Genomic DNA, 21,157 nt, shown 5'->3' with positions numbered 1-21,157 from the left:
GGTCTTTTTGTTTATAACAGGTGCCCGTTTGGAATCCAATCAGCGGCGGCGATATTCCAGAGAAACATGAAAAGTTTACTAAAGTCAGTCCCGCACACCGTGGTCTTCCAGGACGACATCTTGGTCACAGGTCAGAACACAGTCGAGCATCTGCAGAACCTGGAGGAGGTTCTTAGTCGACTCAACCGCGTGGGGTTTAGGGTTAAAACGCTCGAAGTGCGTTTTCCTGGCACCTTAAGTGGAGTTCCTGGGAAGGAGGATTGCGGCGGATGGCATCAGCCCCACCAATGTGAAGACGGAGGCAGTTGAGAACGCACCGAGGCCACAGAACGTGACGAGCTGCGGTCGTTGCTGGGACTCTTGAACGACTTTGGTAACTTCTTACCAGGTCTCAGCACCCTGCTAGAACCACTATATATCTTATTTTGAAAAAGGGGCGAATGGGTTTGGGGCAAAAGCCAAGAAAATGCCTTTGTAAAAGCGAGAAAATTGTTCTGCTCAAACAAATTGCTTGTGTTGTATGATCCATGTAAGCATTTGGTACTAGCATGTCATGCGTCATCATACAGCGTCGGGTGTGTATTGCAACAAGCTAATGATTTCGGGAAACTGCAACCGATTGCTTATGCATCGAGGAGTCTGTCTAAGGATCAGAAAGCCTACAGCATGATTGAAAAAAAACCGTTAACATGTGTCTATGGGGTAAAGAAAATGCACCAATACCTGTTTGGGCTAAAATTCGAATTGGAAACTGACCATGAGCCACTTATATCCCTGTTTTACGAGAGTAAAGGGATAAATACCAACACATCAGCCTGCATCCAGAGATGGGCGCTCACGTTGTCCGTATACAACTATGCCATCCGCCACAGGCCAAGCACAGAAAACTGCGCCGATGCTCTCAGTAGGCTGCCATTCCCCACCATGGGGCTGGAAATGGCGCAGCCCGCAGATCTGGCCATGGTTATGGAAGAATTTGAGATTGAGCAGTGAGCCCAAGCAGGGCAGAGACACCTTCATCAATGACCTCCACAATACCCACCCAGGCATCGTAATGATGAAAGCGATTGCCAGATCCCACGTGTGGTGGCCCGGTATAGAAGCGGACTTAGAGTCCTGCGTTCACAGATGTAATACATGCTCGCAGTTAAGCAATGTACTCAGGGAGGCACGCTATGTTTATGGTCTTGGCCCTCCAAACGTCGACTTTGCAGCCTGTTCTTGGGTAAAATGTTCCTCGTGTTTGTAGACGCGTACTCCAAGTGGATTGAATGTGAGATAATGTCGGCTAGCATGTCCGCTGCCACTACTGAAAGCCTGCGGGCCATGTTTGCCACACACGGCTTACCCGATGTCCTGGTGAGCGACAACGGGCTATGTTTTACCAGTGCTGAGTTCAAAGAATTCATGACCTGTAACGGAATCAAACATGTCACATCTGCCCCATTTAAACCAGCGTCCAATGGTCAGGCAGAGAGAGCAGTGCAAACCATCAAGCAAGGCTTGAAGGGGGTAACTGAAGGCACATTGCAGACTCGCCTATCCCAAGTCCTACTTAGCTATCGCACGAGACCCCAGTCACTCACTGGGATCCCACCTGCTGAATTGCTCATGAAAAGAGCACTCAAGATAAGGCTCTCGTTATTTCACCCTGATCTACATGAACAGGTGGAGAACAGGCGGCTTCAACAAAGTGCATACCATGATAGCGCAAATGTGTCATGCGAGATTGAAATCAATGATCCTGTATTTGTATTAAATTATGGACAAAGTCCCAAGTGGCTTCCCGGCACTGTCGTGGCCAAAGAGGGGAGCAGGGTGTTTCGGGTCAAACTTTCAAATGGACTCATTCACCGGAAACACTTGGACCAAATCAAACTCAGATTCACGGACCACCCTGAGCAACCCACCTTGGACCCTACCTTTTTTGATCCCCCAACACACACACCAGTGGCAACCGACCACGGTTGATCATGAAGCAGAACCCATCATCCACAGCAGCCCTGCAGGGTCCAACACACCAGGCAGCCCAGCAAGGCCAGCTGCACAGCAGCCCAGCAAGGGCCCAACAAATGATTCAACAACACCAGCTTTCACACCAAGACGATCAATCAGGGCAAGAAGGGCCCCAGATCGACTCACATTGTAAATAGTTACACTACTGACTTTGGCGGAGAATGTTGCTTTATATGTGGACTTGTATTTACTCTGTACAGCCACCAGAGAGCTCATTCCCCGGAGTCCCAAGGGATCCCATAATCCCTTGTGAGCACAGGTATTAAGAAGGCTTCACAGGTTGGAGAGGCACTCTGGAGACCTGCAATAAAAGACTAAGATCACACGTTACTTTGAGCTCACAGTATTCAATCTGACTCTTTCTCCATACACAACACTTACCAAAATCTGTCCCGGGGTTAAAATTGGGCTGCGTGTCTCTTAAACTCAAACAGATCTGCCAATCAAAGATATATTCAAACAAAACACACAAGATGCTTGTATTTGAATTGAGTAGCTGATCGGGAACAATCTGTATTCTGAGGCTACTGTGCATCAAAATAAGCTGAAGCATTTCCTGTGAATGTATTTAGCTTTTAACCCATTAATCCATTAGTTCAAAACCGACAGTTAGAACTATTGATACAATAGAAAAATTAAACATTTTTATTTAATCAACTTGTAAATTCTCCTTTACTATTTGTCATTTACAGGTTACTGAGTAATTTTTGTTGGACATTATTGAATTTGTACTTGTCCGTCATCTGTGTGGATAATTATATTCTGATTCTGCATTCAGCCTGAAACAACACTGACAAGCTTCTAAACTACTTTTTTTGCTTTCTTTCATATTCTATCTTTAAATCTACAAATCAAAGCACAATTGCAAATAGCTTAAGAAGTAGATTAACAATACAATTCTTATTGTGTGAATAGGAAAGCTTTTGAATTGATAATCACTGGAGCTTTTACACTGAATTACTTAGAATGTACAGTGCAAAAACAGGCCATTCGGCCGAACAGGTCTATGCCGGTGTTTATGCTCCACATGAACCTCCTCCACCTGACCTCATCAACCCCATCAACATATCCTTCTATTCCTTTATTCATCATGTGCTTATCTAGCTTCTCCACAAATGCATCTATTTGCCTCAACCACTCCATCTGGTAGCGAGTTACACATTCTCACTTTTGAGAAAAAGAAAACTCATGAATGCTGAAAATCTGAAGCAATGAAATAGAAAATGCAGAAAATGTGCAGCGCATCAATTACAATCTGAAAGAAAAAAGTGCCAACATTTTGGGTGTAATTCTTCATCAGAAGCTTTGACTTCCACTGAAATGCTGATCAACCTGCTGTGAATTTCCAGCATTTTGTATTTGACAGATTGGATTATTTTTAAGTATATCAAGCAGAAAATTGGAAATTTTAGTTATTACTGTTGTCTCCATTTACATACATTCAGGTATAATATTGACTTTGATAAGCAGCAATATTACTCTCAATACAACTGTTTCATAAATTCATAACAACCGAATCTCTCTGAGCACTTAACCTGATCGAGTAGCAGACTGCCAGTAAATAAATTATGGTAATAAAGTCAAGTTAATTTAAAAATATGGAATGGCATTTAATTGTATAAGTGAAGCAGGGGAGAATATCTATTTATTCTATTAGAGATTTTTATCTAAGCTTATCAAGGGAATCAAGATGAACAGAAAGGTCAAACAGGAATGTTAACTTATAGATTCTCTTTTCCATGCTGAGTAACCTGCTGTAGCTTTCGAGTATTTTCTGTCTTATGTGAGTACAAGAGCTTTAATGAATGCAGACCTCGAATACATCAAGTTACAGAGTCTGTAGCACAGAAACAGGCCATTCGGCCCAACTGGTTAGTGCTGGTGTTTATGCCCTACACTGACCAACCCTCTTCCTCTAATCCTATCAGCATAGCCTTCTGCTCCTGTCTCCCTCATGTGCTTATATAGCTTCCATTTAAAATGTATCTATGCTATTAGCCTCAATGTCAGATATAATCTTTCAAAAGGGACTTGCTCTAGTTTTAATAGCCAGAAAAGCCGACCATACCTGCTTACCTCTATACCTGAATTCCTGATATGAAGTCCTAGTGCCTGAACCTCCATGCCAGGAGTTGAACATTTATAAAATTCTTCTCACACTGTTCCTGATAGCAATCCCCAGTGTCAGTATTTGTTTCAATTAATGAGCTGCAAAGTGCATTTTAAAATGACACTGCTAATGAACATATTACATTTAATTAGGTAATAATAAATGATATGGAATTGTATAATATGAATCCAGAAGCCTTGATCCAAATTTGGCTCTTGACTAAAAAGATCAAATTATCAATTTGATTAAATATTATTTCTGAATAAGATATGCCAACATTAATTTAGGTACGAGGCTGATACCTTTCATAACATCTGTAAAACAGGAATGTGTTGGATAATTTTACATATTTCCAGGGTAGTATTGCGTATTAATGCTTGATTGGAGAGTAATTGTTATTTTGAGAGCTATTTTTCTCTTTTCAATATTTGTACAACTGTGCAATAGACTCATAATTAAATAAATCAACAATGATGCACGCGCTCAACCATTTACATAATTTGCACTGTCACCGGGGAAATTAAAAACGAGCATTACATGGCAGATGCTGCAAGTTCAAAGATCAAGAAAAGAAAATCAACCGTAATCACAAACTTGCTGACCTTGTGCCAGCTTCTGGACAAGCAGAGGGACAAAACTGGTCAATGTTTGAAAATAAAATAAAAACAAACATAGCAACAAACAGATGCATTATTACATCCCACTTATAACAACAATGTATTTATAATTTATCATGTGATGAAGAATGTTGGAATTTTTGAAAGGCTAACTTTTAAAATTTCAACATTCATAGTTGCATGACGACCATTTTTTTATTGCAGTTCTGAAAGTTGGAGGCACCTCTGTCACTGCCAAACATTGCTTTCTTACCGCTGTGAATGGTGACAGCCTGAAAAGTAAAGTCACTAGTGGCCAAAACTTATGGCCAGCATCAGACTACCGAGGTGAAGCCCTCCTGCCTTTACTGCTCATATTTATCACTACATCTTTCTCCAGTGATGTGAGCAGTCTGGGGTGGAAAAAACCCCTGAAATAAGCACCTTTCTTTTAATTTATTTTAAAAAAATAACTTATTTTCCCCGCCAACTTCGCACATGCCTAGAGAAACATGTCTTGCTAAATACATGTTAGCCCGGCCCAACGACACACTCCAGGTCCCCTCGGCCGGAGGGCCTGACCCAACGACACACTCCAGGTCCCTTCAGCCAGAGGGCCTGGCCCAACGACGCACTCCAGGTCCCTTCGGCCAGAGGGCCTGACCCAACGACGCACTCCAGGTCCCTTCGGCCAGAGGGTCCGGCCCAACGACACACTCCAGGTCCCTTCAGCCAGAGGGCCTGGCCCAACGACGCACTCCGGGTCCCTTCGGCTGAGGGCTTGACCCAACGACGCACTCTGTGTCCTTTCGGCCAGCTGGCCCGGCCCAACGACGCACTCTGGGTCCCTTCAGCCAGCCGGTCTGACCCAGCCTTGCACTGCAGGTCCCTTTGGCCAAAGGGCCCGGCCCAGCCTCGCATTCCGGGTCTCTTCAGCCAGCCAGCCAGCCGGCCTGGCCCAATGATGGGCTGTACCTGCCCTAGGTCGTTAGCGGTGAACACTGACTGGGCTGTAGACCACTGACTTACATTTTAGACTTTTAATCAACTTTTAATTAACTTTTAAACAACTTTTAAACTTTTAATCAACTTGAGAAACTTTTTAAACAATTTGGAAACATTTTTAAACGTTTAAACAACTTGGAGAATTTTTCTTTTGAAACCTCTGGAGAAACTTTTAAATAACTTTGGAAAAATTTAGAAGAAACTTTTAAAACATCCCTCGGAACTCCAGCGGACAACTGACCTTCCTAATGTCTGCCCCCCAACCAAGCCTTGGGCCACCTACCATCAAGGGCACTACTCGGTGCCAAGCCTGCGGCCAACATCTCACCGTAGGCAATTCGGCTCATACAGCAGTGCCAGGTCTCCAATCATCTTGGACCCCCTTGCCACTGGACCAAGAGCTAACTCTGTCAAGCCCGTGTGGTTGCCAGTGTGCAGTGGCCACCCCACATTAAAAGAACTCACGCACAGGCATCTTCCACTTCATTAACATGAAGTTCGGGACCTGGAATGTCAGGATCCTCATGGACAACTCCAACAGCGACAGGCCGGAACGCTGCACCGCCATTGTCACCCAGCAACTTAGACATCGCCGCCCTAAGCGAGACCCGGCGGGCAGGGGAAGGCCAGCTCAAAGAACAAGGTGGAGGTTATACCTTTTTCTGGAAAGGAAAACCAGAGTAAGAACGCTGCCTTCACGGAGTCGGCTTTGCTGTCAAAAATGAGCTGGTCGACCGCCTCAAAGACTCCCTCTGCGGGGTTAATGAATGCCTCATGACTCTCCGACTCACCCTATCCTGGAACTAATGCGCCACAGTCATCAGTGCGTACGCCCCAACACTCGATGCAACGGATGAGACCAATGAGGGATTTTATTCCAACCTCGAAACATCCCTGTCCCGTGTCCCCACGGGTGACAAATTGATCCTCCAAGGTGACTTCAACACTCGGGTCAGCAAAGACACAGCCCTCTGGGGAGGCGTGATTGGCAGAGAGGGGGTGGGGAAAGCCAAGTCCAGCGGTACCCTACTCCAGACAAAATGTCTATAACATGAACTCCTCATCACCAACACCCTGTTCCGCCAGAGGGACAAATACAAGGCATCGTGGCAACACCCTCGCTCCAAACACTGGCACCTGCTCGACTATGTCATCGTCCAAGCCAGGGATCGCAAGGATGTGCATATCACCCACGCCATGACAGGAGCTGACGGCTGCTGGACGGACCACCACCTAATCCAATCCATCATCGACATTAACATAGCCCCAAAGCAGAGGGGACAGCAGAAGCAGTGCTGCAAAAAATTCAATGCCGGGGCTCTTAAAGACCCAGCTAAGCAACCCTATACAGCCACCGCCCCACAGCTAACCTGGCATGTCTTGATGACCCTGAGATGCTGAATGCCCATAGCGCTTGGTCTGCCCTCCAGGCCTCTATAACCGGTGCCTGTGAAATAGAAAACACCAGGACTGGTTTGATGAAAATGATCAGGAGATCCAAGAACTAATAGATCACGAGCGCAGAACATTTCTGAGCCTCAAGCAACAACCCAACTTGGGAGCAGCAAAGCAACATTACAAACGGCTCAAGGCTGAGGTCCAACAAAAAACCCGGGACGTAAAGAACAGGTGGTGGATGGAGAAAGCACAGGAGATACAACAACTGGCCGACAGCCACGATATGTGAGGATTCTTCATCGTATTCAAGGCCACCTACGGTCCAAACTCCCAAGGCCCCACCCCACTGCTGGCCAAGAACGGAGAACACTCATCAAGGACACCGAGGCTGTCAGGGCCCACTGGAAGGAGCACTTCGAAGATCTCTTCAATCGAGACTCTGCCTTTGACTCGAGTGTTCTCGACTCCATCCCGCAGCATGCCACCCGCCACCACCTCCGTGAAACCGCAACACTACACGAGGTAGGTAAAGCCATAAAACAGTTCAAGAACAACAAGGCTACGGAAGCGGATGGAATCCTTGCTGAGGCGCTAAAATATGGCGGAGAGGTGCTGTTGGTGCGGATACATGATCTCACCTCTCTCATCTGGAGTGAGGAGAGCATGCCGGGAGATCTGAGAGATGCAGTGATCGTGACCATCTTTAAAAAAGGGGACAAGTCCGACTGCGGCAACTATAGGGGAATCTCCCTGCTATCAGCCACTGGGAAAGTTTTCGCTAGAGTTCTCCTCAACCGTCTTCTCCTTGTAGCCGAGGAGCTCCTCCAGGAATCACAATGCGGATTTCGTCCCCTATGGGGCACAACGGATATGATCTTTGCAGTGCGACATCTGCAGGAAAAATGCAGGGAGCAGCGCCAACCTTTATACATGGCCTTCTTTGACTTTACAAAGGTCTTTGAAACTGTCAACCGCGAGGGTCTATGAAGCGTCCTCCTCCATTTCGGATGACCCCAAGACCCCAACATGCTTCGACTGCTTCATGATGACATACAGGCCGTGATCCTTACCAACGGATCCATTACAGACCCAATCCACGTCCGGACCGGGGTCAAATAGGGCTGCGTCATTGCTCCAACCCTCTTCTCAATCTTCCTCGCTGCCATGCTCCACCTCACAGTCAACAAGCTCCCCGCTGGAGTGGAATTAAACTACAGAACTAGTGGGAAATTGTATAACCTACGCCGCCTCCAGGCCAGGTCCAAGATCACCCCAAACTCTGTCGTTGAGCTATAATACGCTGACGACGCCTGCGTCTGCACAAATTCTGAGGCTGAACTCCAGGATATAGTCGATGTAATTACTCAGGCATATGAAAGCATGGGCCTTACACTAAACATCCGTAAGACAAAGGTCCTCCACCAGCCTGTCCTCGCCGCACAGCACTGCCCCCCAGTCATCAAGATCCACGGCTTGGTCCTCGACAACGTGGTCCATTTCCCGTATCTCGGAAGCCTCTTATCAACAAAAGCAGACATTGATGCGGAGATTCAACATCGCCTCCAGTGCGCCAGTGCAGCATTCAGCCACCTGAGGAAAAGAGTGTTCGAAGACCAGGCCCTCAAATCTATCACCAAGCTCATGGTCTACAGGGCTGTAGTAATACCCGCCCTCCTATATGGCTCAGAAGCATGGACAATGTACAGAAGACACCTCAAGTCGCTGGAGATATATTACCAACGATGTCTCCGCAAGATCCTGCAAATCCCCTGGAAGGACAGGCGCACCAACATCAGTGTCCTCGTCCAGGTTAACATCCCCAGCATTGAAGCGCTGGCCATACTCGATCAGCTTCGCTGGGCAAGCCACATACTTCGCATGCCAGACACGAGACTCCCAAGTGCTCTATGCGGAGCTCCTTCATGGCAAATGAGCCAAAGGTGGGCAGCGGAAACGTTACAAGGACACCCTCAAAGCCTCCCTGATAAAGTGCAACATCACCACTGACACCTGGAAATCCCTGGCCAAAGACCACCCTAAATGGAGAAAGTGTATCCGGAAAGGCGTTGAGCACCCCGAGTCTCAACGGCGAGAGTGTGCAGAGGTCAAGCGCAGGCAGCGGAAGGAGCGTGCGGCAAACCAGTCCCACCCACCCCTTCCCTCAACGACTGTCTGTCCCACCTGTGACAGGTTCTGTGGTTCTCGTATTGGACTATTCAGCCACCAAAGAACTCACTTCAGGAGTGGAAGCAAGTCTTCCTCGATTCCGAGGGACTGCCTATGATGATGATGATGACAATGATGTTCATGTACTCGTACAAACAGAGTTGCAGGGCTTCATCATACACGCTTATAGTAAGTATGTTTTGTGGCTGATGCTTCTGCTGGTAAAACTGACACATACAGCATCAACATCTTGCATTTATATAGCACCTTTAATGTAGTAAAACCTCCCAAGGTGCTTCACAGAGTTGTTATCAAACAGAATTTGACACCGAGCCACATAAAGAGATAATAGGACAGATGACCAAAAGCTTGGTCAAAGAGGAGAGAGCAGTAGAAGGTTAGAGATATTTAGGGAGGAAATTCCAGAGCTTAGGACCAAGGCAGCTGAAGGCATGGCCGCCAATGGTGAAGCAAAGAAAATCTGGGATGTGCAAGGGGCCAGAATTGGAGGAGGGCAGAGATCTCAGTGGGTTATAGGGCTCGAGGAATTTAGAGTTGGGGAGAAGCGAGGCCATGGAAGGATTTGAAAACAAGGATGAGAATTTTTAAATGAGTCGCTGCGGGACCGGGAGCTCATGTAGGTTAGCGAGCACAGGAGTGATGGTGAACAGGACTTGGTCCGAGTTCGGATATGGGCAGCAGAGTTTTGGATGAGCTCAAGTTTACGGAGGTTGCAAGATGGGAGGCCAATAAGGGGAGGATTGGAATAGTCGAGTCTAGGGGTAAAAAAGGCATAGTGAGGGTTTCAGTAGCAGATGAGCTAAGCCAGGAGTGCAGACTGGCACTGTTATGAAAGTGGAAGTAGGCAGTTTTGATGATAGAGAGGATATGGGGTTGGAAGCTCATCCCAAGGTCAAATAGGACGCCAGAGTTGTGAACAGTCTGGTTCAGCCTCAGGCAGTGGCCAAACAGAAGGATGGGGTCTGCTGGATGCCTGTGGCAAACAAACATTTCTTGCATCCAAATCACAGGAAGTATGTTGGAAGACACATTTTCTTAATTTATATTCATTTTCATCAGCCCATTGCATTTTATGGAGTAAAAATCCATCTAGGCCTGTTTGCGGGTGCAGACTTGATGTTGCAGAGGCAATGCGCACCCGAAGCAAGAGGTCAAAGGATCAATAGAAATTGTTCCTCGGGCCTCATCTGAATAACTGGGGCAAGCTGGTGATGCTGATCATTTCTCCACATGCAGCTCGCCTTACGGGGTATGTCAATTTTGGACCACATGTTTCAGCGGCCCCAGCCCTCAGGTAAGTCCAGGAGGGGTTTTGGAGCGAGCTACCAGGGCGGACCATTTGTAACTCCTGCGGAGTTAGGCGAGCACTCCTGCTCCTCTCGGCTCCAGAGGAAGCCATTTTTGAATAACAAATTTTTAAAACTTACCTTTGATGGCATCTGCTGAAGAATGCTAATTTCTCTGCAGGTTGGAGGCACCAACCCAGCTCCCTACCCTTGCCTTTGTAATATAGCACCACCTAGTGGACTACTGCTCCACCTAGTTGACTACTGTGGTAATGCAGCTACTGATGTATAATAAGAGTCATGTGGTAAAGTCACATGATCACAGGAAGAGCCAATTTGTGTAATGTGTGTGTTAATGATGTCATAAAGAATATATAACATTGGCGAACTACGATAGGATTTCTGGATTCTCTAGCTGAATTTTTTGTTGGTGGATGTTTCTGCCAACCAACAGAGAGACTTTGAGAGGTTCTTTGTTTCGCAGAGCAGCTAAAAGATCCAAGGTAAATTACAAGCACACTTGGCTGAACTGTCGTAGAGTCCAGATGGCAGTGCCAATGGGAATAATAGGACGCTTGGGTGAGTTCTATAATGACCGAGAGACTTTCGGAGCATATGCGGAGCGACTAGAAATGTTTTTCACTGCGAATAGTATCGTCGAAGTCCCCAATGATGAAAACCGTAACCGGATGATGTTAGAAAGAAAACAAGCTATTTTACTGACTAAAGGAGGCCCCGAGGTGTAAGAAACACTGAAAAATGTGCTTGTTCCCATCAAGCTGACGGACACGCCACTGATGGAGATTCTAACCATCTTAGAACAGCACTACAGTCCTGAGCCCCTGAAAATTGCTGAAAGTTATCGTTTTGGAATAGAGGATCAATTAATTGTTGAGCGTATTAGTGAGTGCATTGTAGCATTAAAAAAGCTATCCATTCACTGCTATTTCGGAAACTTCCAGGACCGAGCATTGTGCAACCGAGCTTTGTTTGTGGGATGAAAAATGAAGCAATCAGAAGAAAGTTGTTGACAACCCCTAACTTGACTTTTGGTTCAGCTTGGCAGACAGCAAATGGAAAGGATTATATTACCAACCATATGGGGGGCCAGATCAGGAGCTCTTTACGGCAGGAATGCGGAGCAGGCTGATGAAGAGTGGCCCTCCTATGATGAGGGGTGCGCTACTCGCATTATTGGGACCAGCCCAAGGACAGCGGGTGGGGCACGCTTGCCTATTGTTAGGACAGTTAGAGGATGCAGAAGATAGTGTGCGAGAGTCGAGAACGGCTCATGTAGAGGGGGATCGGGACCAGCAACAAGGTTCAACCTCTGGGAAAGGTACAGGGTCAGGAAAGACAAAAAAAAGAATTACGCGGAGGGACATGTTCGCGGCTTTACTGAAGGCAGGGGTCCCCAAGGGATAAATTGATGGAATCCCAACAGGAGCGATGTATTCTATGTGGAAGCAACACTGCGTCCCGGGAACAGGGAAGGGTGAAAGGAGGGAGGTAAGGGAGACTAAGTCGGATAGCGATATGTCTGTGGATGCGGAGAAACCACCTCCCGCTAGCCTATACCCCAACGTAGAAGAGCTGTGGAAGGCTAGTAATCCTCTCGACTAGGGGTGTAGCCGGGATCCTGGAGTACTCCCCGTTAGAACCACATCAACCCAAGCTCCCGGGGGTCTGAGGCCACACATTCCGATTACGATACTTTGGCGGGGGGGAACATACAAAGAGATGTTGCTTTACTAGACACAGGGGCAGAAGTTACTATTATCCATGGAAATCCTACGAAACACACAGGGACCCGTATGATGATTAATGGGTTCGGAGGGGCAGAAACGCCCGCTGTGCGAACAACTATCAGAATGGCGTTGGGAAATGGGCCTCCGTGCTGGGTAACAGTCTTAATATCGGCAGTAAAGGAACATATTATTGGGATGCACCTTTTAAAGGAAACCACACACAATACCTCGTTCGGGCGATTCTCATTCGGGATACAGGCGATCACTGTGATTGCAGGGGAAACAAAGTGGGAACCAGTGGTAATACCACGTCCATCGCGTATAGTGACTATGAAACAGTACCGAATTCCTGGGGGACACAAAGAAATAGGGGAAACCATACAAGGGTTCTTGGAGGCGGGTATCATTAGACATGCAGTGTCCCCCAACAATAGCCCTGTTTGGCTTGTGCAGAAACCCGACAAAAGTTGGAGGATGACTGTGGACTACCGACAACTGAACAAATTTGCCCCTCCCCTGGCAACCACTGTCCCAGATGTAGTAACTATAACAGAGTGGCTGTCTGAAGAAGGTGCGGAGTGGTATGTGGTAATCGACCTGGCCAATGCCCTTTTTCTCCATTCCAATAGCGGAAGAATCCCAGGACCAATTTGCATTCACTTGGGAAGGGAGGCAATACACGTTTAAACGCCTACCTCAAGGTTACCTACATAGCCCTACCCTATGCCACGGATTGGTGGCCTGGGACCTGGACATGTGCACGTTGGCTCCTAATGTCTCACTGGCACACTACATCGATGATGTACTCATAAGGGGTCCCACCGAGGCAGTAGTGTCAGAAGCCCTAGCTACTTTAGTGCAACACATGCGAGACAGGGGCTGGGAGATAAATCCGAAGAAGGTGCAGGGCCCTAGCCAGACTGTCCAGTTTCTGGGGATCCAATGGTCTCGGGGTGAGCGCATCATACCCGAGCCTGTGAAGAATAAAATTCAAGAAATGGCCACCCCCACGAATAAAACTGAGACACAACGGTTTCTGGGACTACTGGGTTACTGGAGGAGACACAAACCTCACCTCACGATGTTATTAAAACCGCAGTATGCCGTAACACGAAAAAAGGCCCACTTCGAGTGGGGAAAGGAACAGCAGGTGGCTTTTGATGCAGCCAAAGAAGCCGTAGCTCAAGCTTTACCCCTAGCCCCACGAGTGCCTGGACAGCCTTTTGAGCTACAGGTATCCATTACCAATCGTAGACAGAGCAAGTAAAGGAAAAGAAGGAATCATCCGACTACATGAGCATGTGGCTGAATACCCACAAGCAGCTGAGAGTGAACTTACGCAGTTGTCTGTCAGTTTAACCAAAAAGTCACCGATCTCCTGGGTCGTGTCTTTTGAGCAGTTAACACCTGAAGAACGTAGCCATGCCTGGTTCACAGATGGCTCAGCGGTCTGGTGAAATGGCCTTCGGCGATGGCGAGCCACTGCCTTCAATCCAAAAACCCAGACAATTGTGCATGTTGAGGGCGTGGGAGGCTCCAGCCAGCTCGCAGAACTAGCTAGTCCTTGCGTTAGAAGAGGAACAGCAACAAGTACACATATATACTGACTCATGGGCAGTAGCCAATGGCATGGCGAGCTGGATGCGAAACTGGCATGAACATAACTGGCAAATAACTGGGAAAGACTTGTGGGGAAAGCACCTATGGAAACAAATATGGTCCAAAGCCCAGAAGATGAAAATAACTGTATATCATGTGGACGCTCACATGAAAAACACTTCAGAGACCTCTGAATATAATAACACCGTTGATAACATAGCGCGGGTACGGGCTGTCAAAGAGACGGAAGAGGAAGAATATGGCATAGGCAAGTGGGCCCACCACAAATCTGGACATTTGGGCATTCAGGGTACGATACAATGGGCATGAAATAGGGGGTTACATTTGACTACGGACGGTGTTAAACAGATCATAAACACCTGTGAAATTTGTCAAAAGGTGAAGCATTTTCCCCTACAACGACAACCCGGTGCCCATATTAAGAGAAGGACTCAACCAGCACAAATATGGCAAGTTGATTATGTAGGACCTTTACCATTGCAACAACGGTTCTAATATTTGCACACTGCTGTTGATATCAATTCTGGACTTTTGATAGCTTATCCAGTGACTAAAGCGAATCAACAAAGTACGATTAAAGGACTGGAGAATTTAATCACATATTACGGTGAGCCAGCAGAAGTACAGTCTGATAATGGGTCGCACTTCACAGGCCAAACAGTGCAACAGTGGGTGGTAGACAACGGGATCTATTGGATGTTCCACATACCTTACTATCCACAAGCTGCAGGGTTAATAGAACGCGTGAATGGACTACTTAAGCAACAGATTAAAATATTAACTCCCACTAACACATTGCAATGGTGGTTAAAGGTCTTACCACAAGCAGTGCGCAATCTGAATCACTGACCATTGCGGGGGGGAACTCCCATAAGCCACAAGTTAGGCAAAGTTAATGTCCCTACTATTGAAAAAGAAAATCAGACTCAGGACACAGTTTGTGAAGGAGGAAAAGTGTGGGTGCAGTACCCCTCGAAACCGTTACAAGCAGGGGAAATCTTAGCGAAAGGAAAAGGAAACACTTATCGGGTGCTCCTGACTGGTCAAGATATTCCTCTCTGTGTTGACAAGGGTAAATTGACTAAACGGGGCTAAGTTAATATACTTATGCTTCCTCCCACAGGAATTCTGCCCAAAATGGCGACTTACCAACTCGTGCTGGCCAGTCTCTGTGTCTCGTTATCTGTGACTGTGCTACTTCCATCCTAGTGTTGTTTTACTCGACGCGTTATTACTGATATTACTGCTTGTATGTATTCTTTGGTGTAGATTGCGGGCGTTGCTTGCGCATACTCAACGTGTAACTGATGCAGTACGCCTTCAACTCGATTATATTACTTAAAATGTCTAAATATCAAGGGTGGATTGTATTGTATAGGGTTAATCACATAGGGTTAATTATGGTATTTCGACATTTACAGTGTGTTTCTGCTTCATGCCTCGTGGAATGTTGTTGATGCAGAGAGAGAGAGAGAGGGAGAGAGAGAGAGGGAGACCTTGATACACACACCATCTTGTTTATGGGACGATCGGCGCCTCGAGGTCTCATGCTTTGTGGAAGGACAGCTGGGGCCTTACAGATTAGGAGTTGGCCATAAGCCACATGCACCCATGTTTGTTCAATAGTATAAAGGAACGGAACTGTCCAGTAACTCTTGTTGCAGGCATTAGGCACCTGCTGAATATATCAAAACACTAGGCATCAGGCACGTGCTGAATATATCTAAACTCATATAGGTTTAAAGTGACCACATATAAAATGGCTGCCCAAGCATGATGGGAACTCCGTTAGTCAAGTAATGAACTGGGGCTGACCGAGCAATGACCGAGCAATGACCCTGTGAGGCCCACAACCGGGAATGCCTTAGCTCACTCACTTGAGACAAGATAACTATAAACGAACCATTATAGTACCTGATGTGGAATGTCCTTTGACTAAGGACTTCACACAGCAGAGCCCGAGGAACAGAGATAAGGAGGGGTGCCCACCTCACATAACGAGGTCATTAATCAGCCCGAGCTGACAAAAACCGAACATACAGCCCCTGAGGTATCAGGGGAATTCTATTGGGTTAAAGAAACCTATATGTAATCTATAATTGTTATGATTGGATTGTGTCCAGCCGAAGTGGGCTGAGTAACTGTAAAGAACTATTGTAAAACATATAAATATCAATGAATTTCTTTGTTCGTTGGAGTAGAGTGCCTGGAGTTAATCAGAGGCTCTCTCCCCGCATGCAAAAATAAAGGCCGCTTTGGCATTGGAACCGACTCTGAGTGTTGAGTGATTCTTCCGAGAAAACATTCACACTAACAGTGGCGTCACGAACAGGATTTCTGGGTCGCTGAACGCTCTTGGAGAAACCGGGTGAGTATACCTTAAACAAAATTTTAAAACGGGTGCGGAAGGTGGATGCTGGTTGATTGACACGAGGAGACGGTCCAATATCTCAAACACCTAGCCTGAGCCTGAATTAAGAGGACTTTAGTCCCACGTGACGGCCAGGAACTAAGTAGGTGCCGGGAACACACTTGGACCGTGGGATCGTGATACTGAAAGACATCTTCCGGACTCAGTAGTGTGATTTGAAATATACCCCGGGGTAGAACCAAGCGGTGTACAGTGGCTAACGGAATCCAAACCTGTGAACAGGGTCGGACCAACGGGCAGGGCAGTGGTAGGTAGTCATTAAGGATACGTAGAGCACTGCGGGAATTGCTTAAAGGTGTTTTAAGAATTGTATAAGTTTGTGTAACAGCAGAACTTGTGACCTGACAGTAGCCAGGAGACAGTCTACTACAAGTTATGCAACGTAGAAAGCGGACCTCTGAGAGTAGATTCCGAACGGTTCTAGTCCTACCCAGGAATGGCCAATAAAACAAATAACCTCGAGTGGGGACCAGAAGGGTCCCTTACCCGCCACCTGGCGGAAAAACAAAAGAAACTAATTGAGAAGATGATTAAGTCAGGATGGGACCCCCAGGACCTGCCAGCAAATCAGCGGGAATGGTGGGAGAAGGAAAAGAAAGATAAAAATGAAAAGGCTGTGGTCTTGATACTGCGAGCCCACGTAAAACTAACAGAGGAAGTAAATCAATATGTAAGAAATAAAAAAAAAACCTGATAGTGATTATCTTAAGTGAAGTATGGATCCAAGAATAGAGCCGGCCAAAAAAACAATTAATAAGCTTTGTTGAATGAAGAGAGACTTTTGTGAATGTCTGTCGTTGAGAGTCCTTGTGTGATTTTTTTGACTGCGGAATTAATTTTTTTATGTTTTCATGTTTCCGAAAGCCTGGTTGGAAGAGGAGTGCAACTGTCTGTTTATTTTTAGCTCCACCCACTTTTCCAAACAGAGTGAAAGTTTTTTTTAACCCTTTGTAGTGTTGTCCTGTATGTGGGAAGTTTTAAGACATTTTAAGTTAGAAACGCAGGTGTGGATTTATTCGGATGATAAGTTACGGAGCTAGGAAATGTACAAAGGATAGGTTTGTTGAGCAAAAGATTAAAAATACATGGTCCCGGTGGTTAAAAAAAAAATAATTTATTTGACACGCTCACTTACTTGTCGAAAGAAAACACGCAATCATTGATTACATTGGGTTGAAAGACATAAATTTAGTCTAGGAATGAGATAAAGAATGCCTTTTAAAAAAAAAGCTTCTAGCTCAAAAAAAAAGAGTTTTAAATAAAGATTGAAATTACAAAATTTGAATTGGGATTTTGAGATATTAAGAGAAGGCACAGCAAAATACTGAGATGGATTCAACTAAAAAAACATATTTAATTATTAAATTAAATCCCTTAAAGAAAAAAGGAGAAATAAAACTAAAAGGTTTGGAAACAATCTAGAAATACCTTCACGGATCAGATCAAACTCCTGGGCGAGTGGCGAGCTATCTGCGAAGGTGTAAAAGGGACATTTGAAAGATGTTGGAACAGCAAGCTTTAGCAGTTTAGAAAAAACATTTGAAGAAAGGTGATCTGAAAAAAAAGGACGTAACGCACTAATTAGGTGTTGAAAAAAAAGGGGGGGTATTTGTGATGGAAAAAGACATAACTTACTAAATACTAGTTGATATTGACTGTGAAAAAGATATTGGTTTAATTGGAAAAAAAAAAAATTTTGGAGGAGGTAAAAGACACTCTACATTGATAATGATTTTAAATTATGAGGAAGTTTCACTGCAGTTTGAAAAGATTTCCAAAATGGACAGTGTTTATCAAGAAAAGTCCCGAACAGTCTAAACAAGCAGGAGAGTTTTGAAAATAACGAGGCGAAAAGATCTAAGCTATGCGAACTCAGCACAGAAAGAAAAAACTGGGAATTAGAGAATCTTACTGAATTTTTAAATTCTATAGAAAATGGAACTGGCACGGATGTTTAGATTTTGTGCTGAGAGAGAAATAAAACATAAGATTTGCCCAGTGAACGGACCGTTAAAAAAATCGAAATGTTGGAATGTATGAAAATAACGAGAAGAAAAGATCTAAGCTATGCTAACTCAGCACAGAAAGAAAAAATGGAACTGGCACAGAAGTTTAGATTTTGTGCTGAGAGAGAAATTAAAAAAAAAACAAAATTGAATTTCAGTAAACAAAATAGCTATTAAAAATGTGTGGTCTCGTTTTAAATCAATTAAAAAAAAAAATTCTTTGGCAAGTACTTGAATTAGAAGTTAAGAAAAAATTGGAGTTTAATGTAAAATGCTGTCTTTCCCGATGAGAAGATTTTTATTATGACCACTTTACTAATGATTTCTGCTGTTTTAACGGATTCCTAATTTCTAAGCAAGTTTTGAAGGCACAAAGACTTAAAAAAAAAAAGAATTTTTCGGATGATTACGTGAAGTCACGTAATGACATCAGGCTTTCTTACAAACCTGTAAAGTTAACCCTTTCCATTGACAGCTGTTTTATACTGGATATTATTAATTTGGATTTCTTAATAAAATAAAGAAGACTCACCTGACAGACAGAGGAAATGGTGGGATATTCACAATAAAAATAAAACGGAACTAGCTGGTCAAGAGTTAAAAGCTAAGATAAACAGGCTGGAAGAGATGTTTTAAAAAAACGGGACTAGACGGATAGTGCAGTGCGCAGCCATAGCACCATCACCTAAGGAAATAGAGCCAATGTACCCCACGGTGGGTAGGTGTAGTCCACAAACCCAACCTAATGGTAAAGCAGACTGGGATGTTTGGAGGAATAATGGTGGCATTGGTGTTGATTGAAGTTTGGATAATATTTAGATGGGTCATCGTGCAGGCTCGAGCACAGCAGGCTCAAATGCAAAACCAACGGCAGCCCAGACAGGGACATGAAGTGATAGAGATGGTACGACTATAAAGAATATGGTTAACCTAATCCTTACCTCCGATTCCACAGAGTGACAGCGACACAAGTAGACCAGAACCTAACACCTGGTGACGACCAGGCTATCTGTTTAAAATTTTCAGATAAAACACTCACCAAGATGGGACCGCAGTGGTGACTTCGACTCTGGGGACTCATGATACTGGGAACCTCAAGACCCACGCAAACACTGGATGATACCAACGGATTGCAGCGCACTCAGGAAATAAACAACTACATGAACTATGGAGTCTTGTTTAATTTAACGGATGGAATGTGCATCCCAGCAGCCAAGGATTGGAGCAAGGACAGGACATATTTTAATGCATGGTTACAAGTGAATCCTAATAAGAACCGGGTATGTGTACAGTGCTCCACGGGTATAAGGAGCAGCTGCATTAAACGGAGGGATGTCAAAGGGCCCGATGAATGTACTTTCAGCATAATTTGCGCACCTCAGGGACAGTCCCAGCAATCAGTCATCCGCAAAAAGGGAGTGGGGCTGTGTGGGTACTACGAGGAGGTGGGGGCGGCTGCAATATCATTGGATGTATGCTTCTCACCCCCTCCGACACCGCGCCCCATAAGAACCACTACATTGCCCGAGGAACTGCCTTGTCCCATAACTACTAAGGGACCAGAAAATGGGATTGTAATATACAACGAAGGGGAATTATTGTATGATAATGTTAAACATGAAATTGTGCCAGAATACTGTACAGAACAGTCAAGGAAAATGTACAATGTATTAAGTAGCGTTGTAATGCAGCAGGCTGCCGATGCAATGGGTGTCAGTAGATTCCGAGGACAGGGGTCAGCCCCCAGGATAAAGAGGGGAATAGTTAATGATGTTGCTACCGGCTTCAATACAGGAACCTCCGTAGTAAACGCGATAGACATACAAGGGTTAAACGAGAGGGGGGAACAGCTTAGAGGGGTGATGAAGGGGTTATTAGAGAGGGTGGAGCAAAACCAGGAAGACCAAGCCAACCTAGGAAAGGAGGGTGCCGAAATCCAGTTGGATGGCATCTCAGTCCTGGAAGCTCACGCCAAAACCATCAATCACCTCATTGATAGAGAAAAAGAAGATACAGGAAAGCAAAGACAGGGGCAACTCTGTCACGCTTATGGTCTGTGGACAGATCCGCCACAATCTCGACCAGATCCAACGCGGGGAAGTACCCGATTCGATAGACAGTTTACATTTAGCTCAGTTGGCTAACCAGAGGGGGACACTGGATAATTGTACTCTGAAGGGACTGACCCGAGTATACCCAGCAATTCCAGATTGCCAGATGGGTAGGAATACTGGGATAGGGATAGTCCTGATGATCCCTATAGCCACACCGGACTCAGGGCCGTTCCCCCTGTACCAACTAGAGAATATCGGAGTAATACGGGAAAATGTCTCCATACGTTACTATCTGACTACCACCTCCGCTGTTCGTCGAAACAACATACTTACTGAGATTTCCCTAACAGAATGCAAGCAAAGGGGGGCGATCACAGTATGTCCTCACCCGGTAGGCCGAGGTGAGCTAGACGAGTGCTGGTTTAACCGAACCGACGGGTGTGTACTAGAAATAGTGCCCGCACACAGGCACTTCGCGAGGGCAGGCTACGGAGGGAAGGGAAGATACTGCGTCTCTACCACAGAGCATTCATACCAGTATAATGACCTGCAGTACCCAATACCACAGCCGAACTTTTGCTTTGCACCGCTACGACCTGTCGCGATCGGGCAAACGCATATCACCCAGGTTAGGCGCCTGAAGCCCGAAGTTATTGATGTAACCAATCAGCTCCACGATCATTTGCAGGATTATGACGAG

The 21,157-nt window shown here is 45.5% G+C and overlaps 1 protein-coding gene across 10 annotated transcripts in view; it reads right to left on the bottom strand.

The window, feature by feature from the left end:
* The window catches only part of sgcg (sarcoglycan, gamma), a 1,035,170-nt gene that overhangs the window by 708,505 nt on the left and 305,508 nt on the right, over positions 1–21,157 (bottom strand). The window lies entirely within an intron of this gene.

The sequence above is a fragment of the Pristiophorus japonicus genome, chromosome 10 (assembly GCF_044704955.1).
Source record: "Pristiophorus japonicus isolate sPriJap1 chromosome 10, sPriJap1.hap1, whole genome shotgun sequence".
NCBI lineage: Eukaryota > Metazoa > Chordata > Chondrichthyes > Pristiophoridae > Pristiophorus > Pristiophorus japonicus.
Note: the sequence above shows the minus strand (reverse complement) of the source record. Positions and strands in the feature narration are given on the sequence as shown.